Source organism: Anopheles coluzzii, chromosome 3 (genome assembly GCF_943734685.1).
Source record: "Anopheles coluzzii chromosome 3, AcolN3, whole genome shotgun sequence".
Taxonomy (NCBI): Eukaryota; Metazoa; Arthropoda; class Insecta; order Diptera; family Culicidae; genus Anopheles; species Anopheles coluzzii.
In genome coordinates, this window is record NC_064671.1 from 49,006,486 (window position 1) to 49,012,485 (window position 6,000).

Sequence of the window (6,000 nt, forward strand, 5' to 3'; positions counted from 1 at the left end):
GTACAAATTATAAAAACTTTTAGGCTATATTATTTGGAAAGTTATCGAAGTTATCGAATGACAATAATGAAGAAGACCCAACAATTAGCTGAAAAGAATTACAGAAATGTGCTTTGAAAATATTTTATATATTCCAATGATTTCATGTAATAAAAGGCTAATGATTAACAGTAAGACGTGTCGACGACTACATGGCTGAACGGGGTTCAACTCCAGCTCGAGTGAGGGTAACAATAAGGCAGAAGTAAGCTGGTTAATTATTTATTTTTTAAGTTAGAACATATGTAAAACAGCAAATGAATGTAGAAATCGTCATTTCATTGAAGTATGACCGACTCTCACATTTTGTTTTCAATAAATGTAATTATTTTTAACTATAATTATAACAAATTATAATTTATATGAAGACTATTATCACACAACATTTTTTATCGTGAAAAATACCATGGTTTGATGACATAAAAGAATCTATGAAATTGTTTGTTTCAAAGCAATCCACTATGCAACACTTCGAATGACATTTTATTTTTAAATATTTGTTCGTTTTTCGTTTAATTGTATTGTACAGTGAATATGTTACTAATAATTACAGTATTTTTTAACGCAAAACTTATAAGTAAATAGAAAAAAAGTAGGATTACTCTTGGCTTTCAACTTCAACTTGGATTTCAGCTGCGCTAAAAAGTGTAGTTTTCAAGTTTGATCCCCAGGCTTCAAGCATCCCTCTAGGCATGAAGATTTGCTTGGCTGTGTTTTAAATTTTATTTAATTAGTCAAATCTCAATTTTGCTCGCTCAACATGGCTACGTTACGTCTGACTCTTTTCTTGATGAACACTATCACAACGCGTATCCACGTACGTGGTTGGCTCGTGCACCCGTCCCAATATGGATAAAGTTTATGGTGAAAAGAACCATCTTGAGCCGAAAACGGAGAGACCACATCCCTAATAAAGCTCATGCCACCGATACGACGGCACGGTAAGGGGCAGATCCATCTGAGACGCGCTTTAATTCTTTAACAAAATCAATTACCCAGCCACCGATTTTTACGCCACGCACATGCCACTGCTCCAAAAGGCATACGAAACGTGCTTGCCAAACTGTGGCACAAACTCGAAACGTGCATTCACAATGCAAAGCATCCTCAAGATAGCCGTCTTTCTAACGCCAAAAACATGCCATCTTTCGATTGAGCACATCATCAACCGTGCTGCATCAACAGTGAAATGAACTCAATTCGTCATAACTGAAACTAAAAAGCTACGGACTAAAGTGCTTCCGTAATAAGACGATTGAAAGTCAAGAACTTTTTGCCCGTCATTTTCCTCTCGAACGCTCCGAGACGTTCGAGGTTTCGTCTTCACGAAAAATTGAAAGCCAAATTATGCGACTCTAAAGACCGGACTCCACCGTTGCGACTCCGGAAAGCAGACGCGGTGCAAGTGATAGAAAAACTGCATCCAACTGCTTTTGGGGAAGTTGGCTTCTTCCACTGCCTTTTTTGTGTCCGTTGATTGGTCCGCACACGCCGGTCATCCATGAGTCCCAGAGCACAGGGCACAAGCAAAACCCATTGCCGAAGTACCGGCAGGATTCCCACTTTCGCGCGCGTATTGCTCATGTGCCTTCGGCATGCAATCGCCCAAAGCCATCCCCCTCCCCGTCATGATCACGGACACTGATGACGGGAGCTTGTCCTTCTCGGTGGTAACGACTTGAACTGGAACTTTGGCGAAAACTTTCGACCAGATAACGGTTTAGCTGTTTTGCTCCTATTTTATGAAGTTTACTCACGAAACTTACCGGCCAGCCGGTCTGGCCCGGGCCCGGGCACAAAACTTGTCGGGCGGTGCTATCATTTTCCACGACTCTCTTTTATGCAGTGCCCTTATACCACGCTCATGTGTATGTGTTACCCTCATCCCCATCTGCTACCCCAATTCGAATGTCAGAGCGTCTTTTCGATTGGGCGCTTGTTCTGTCGCGAAACACGGCCCTGTGTGACATTTGCGTCGCCCAGCAAAGCATGATTGTGGATGATTATTTTAGTGCTTCCCTAATTAAGATGTAATTATGTTGATAAAAACAAGTTTTACGGGAATGTTTGCCCGCTGGAAAAGGGGTGGGTATAACAAAAATTGCCCAAATGATCGTGATAACTTTGCGCGATCACTTTGGTCATCTCGACGGGGGGAAGAAAAATCAGAGAAATACCACAACCTCATAAATGGCAACATGACAAACATTCGCTGAAAGCGTTTACAACGCATATTGGCCTTTTACGTTTCCATTTATTTTGTTTGATTTTTTTTCATTTTCATCCCATTCCGATGAAAGGCATTGGAAAACAAAGCACACAAGAGCATCAATTACATCTCTGTCGACCGTTTGCTGATCGTGTGCGTTCTTGTTTTTTGTTTCTAATTTTTCAACATCAGCTTGGAAATGGATCGGAAAAGTTCTGATTCCCCAGACCCACCTACCCATATCAATGGGCACCCGTGGTGTGGATTACCGCAGCTCTCGCAGCGATAGTGGTTGTGGTAAAGGCACACAACCCCAAAAAATCACCACCAGGCCAATTATTGCTATCGATCGACTTTTCACTGCATAGCAGGAGCAAGTTTTCAACACGCTGTTAAGCAACAGCTTCCCAAAAGCACCCACCTCATGCACCACATTCGGAAGCCTACTGCTAGTACTACTACTACTACGGCGACTACTACTACGATTCCCCCTTTTTTCAGGCGAAACAAATCGAACGTAGAGGCACCGTTGGGCGCAAAACTTGCATGCACAGTCACACTTTGGGGTTTTAAGGGATGCCGAAGAATTTGTTGGAGTAGGAAATGGATAAAGTTTTCTTCCTCGCCCCAAAACCACACCCCACTGGTTCGAACGGTGTGTCGTCGACACTGTGCTGGGACATTCCTGATCAATATTCAAGAATCGTCCCGTTTAACGTAAAGTGTGCACATAATGGGAACACTTTCAATCACTTTTGCAGGAAAAGAAAAACACCAACTCGCAAAAAATAATAATATAGTGGAAATAGAATTACAAAGTTAGGTCCCAAATGCTGGCGAAGTATGTCTTTTTTCTTTTCTTCCTTTCTATGAAGCGTGCGTCGGATGTGTTGCTGGCAATTTCAGCTCGTTTTGATGGGTTCGATTGTGATTTCTGTGAATGTTGGCTGAAACAGAGGAAAATCCAAGCAGTGGAAACTTGAACCACTTTCTGTGGTGGCCTCCGTGTTGCGTTCCCTATGCTTCCCATTTTCTTATCAGTTTTAACCCATTTTTCACCGCGCGGAAAATTAATTGATATTCGTGCAATGAAATAGATACACTAGGTTTCAAATACTGCTGCAAATGGATTCCAAACAAAACCAAAACAAAAAGGAAGTTGACAGGCCAAACTTAAGTAAGCCAGCTAACTGTATCATGAATCATTTTTCCTCATCACGTAAGAAGTTTTTCCACCCTCCCCATCCACAGATCCACACTTAACAATGGTAAAATTGAACAATTTTTCTTGCTCACTCCACTTCGCCATCAACACATACGAAGGCAAACCCGCCCAAAACGCGCGAGTCGCCCAAGTTACGCGAGACACCACAATGGCCATTATGAAGAGCATATTAATTCTCATAATCTGGCAACGGTGGGGAGAGAGCTTGCGCTAAATGGAAAAATAATTAAGCTCTAAAACAACTGACACGTCGGGATTGTAGTCTTGCCGTAAGTTGTTTTGTGTAACTTTTTCTTCAGCCCAGTTTGTGTACCAAATCACCAGCCCGATCCGGCTTTACAACGGTGACACGAATGGTTTCACCTTTCAAAAAACCCACCCAAGCTGCGGGGCACTCTAATGCAAACGCTTTTACAGGCTGGAACACGCAAATCGGAACCGTCGAAGGCGCTTGCCATCAAACCCGCCAATTATTTGTTAATCTTATTTTAATAACTCTATTCCGCGCGTAAAGCACGAATGATTGAGCGATTCAGTCTTCGTTGACACTATTAGAACAATGCATAAACTGAAGTGCAAACTACATTATTAATTTCCAGTTGCATTTGCGTTCCATTTTCAAATCAGTCAACTTTGTACTTTGTTTCAAAAATGTAGCATAAATCATCGTTAATAATTGTTTTAATTTACGTCAACTGCTTTTTACACTCCACACTAATTTGTGCACATTCGGAATGCACACAACCAATCAATCTTTGTCTAAGTCGATGAATATTCGTTACCTTTTCTTGCCCCCTAAAACGTGCCTTCATAACAATCGGCTAGCATCGGCTACAATCCGTTACGGAAGATGATTCCGTCAAGTCTGTACCTGACGCACCCTAATTCTGAGTTCCTGCCCGACACAAGCACATAGATGCAGCCCCATAAATAAACCCATTCGTAACGTTCAACCGCCACGTTCAAGTGGTGCGGCCTGCGTGGAGCACGATTTCCTGTCCCCTGCGTGAACACGGTTAGATGGTTCGAAACACTTGCACGTGCGTCGTGCCTCCATTTGAATGTTTTTCGTTGTTTTCGATTTCCTCATTCCGTTGCATGCACTTCCTTCAGGTCCATGTGGCAATTGGTAGAGCCACCGACTGTACCCCGATGTACAAAAAAGGGGGAGTTTTGCTTTCGTTTATTAAATGATTTCGGGTACACTTTACGCATCGCCTGGCCGCACCACACTACAGCGGATGTGCAACGGCAACCACAGTCGTCAGCTAGAAATGACCGTTGGGTAAGGATGCACTTGTCAGTTGCGGGCGTGGGTACCATAATTTCGAAGGGTCCATACTTCATACTCACAGATGCTACTGATGCCCCGAAACAGGCTGATAAGCGGCGCACAGTAAAACAAAAGCTCACGGGCGCCTGACAGAAGCCCTTTGGATGACGATTTAAGTGTCAGTGATCGTTATCTAAACGATCGTTGCCCAATTCGGTTAATGATTGCATACCATTGTTTCCACTCTTTTTGTTCTTCGTTTTTGCGGTTGAGATGGGCTCGATGCGTCAGAGATGGTTTGGCGGATGACTTTCTTTTCCTGCTGGCCGCAGCGTCACGCAAACGCACCGTCGAGAATCATATTCATTACGTCCCATCGCTGTCACCGTTGACTGCGGAAAAACAATATCCTGAGGGCGTTTAGTTAGGTTTCCTTTTGATTGCCCATGTATGTCTCTCTGTCCATTTTACTACAACTCCTAGTTCCGTTTGGGTGTCACCCGAAGAGAAAGGTGAGTTTAAAAATCTGATCTACTTAGGTTGACCGTTTTATTTAAAACACGGACACCTACGCTCGAAACGATCAGTGAATGGGGACCTATTTCTCGATTTGGACACTAAACGAATGTTCAGTAATTGATGATTGGCCGCTTAGTTGACCAAACGCTAAATTAAATGGGATAGCTATAAAGTTGATGGTATTACCTTAAATGCCTACACTTCTCCTGATTTCTCCATTTGATCTAGATTTGTAGAATTATTAGTTCAATTGTGTCCAATATGCGCATCCAAAATAAACTTAAAACTGATAAAAAGTGTATTAATTTAAATAAACAAATAAATCAAACAAATAGCTATTCCTTTCCCCTGTGCTCAAGCTGCTCATATTTTATCATAAATAATTTAACAAAGAAGAGATATATAACACATTTACAGAGCAATTAATATTTCCAACAAATGCCGTTTCCAGAAAGCCACCCACTTTATTGTGTAGAATTCGTGAAACGAAAACAAATCATTTGACACATTTTATTCAAAAGGATTATGCACAACTGTAAACCTACGAGGAAGAGCTTCCATCCATTTAATTTTCCTACCACTCCATTCAAACTCATGCTATTTCCTAGATTTCATTGCACTCTGTCGCTTCTAGCTATATTACTACCCTGACTTTGATCGATAAATTTGAGCGACAAATTTTAAACTCACCGCGGATACCTTGACAGCGGCAGCGGTGGTGGGTAAAATTAACCA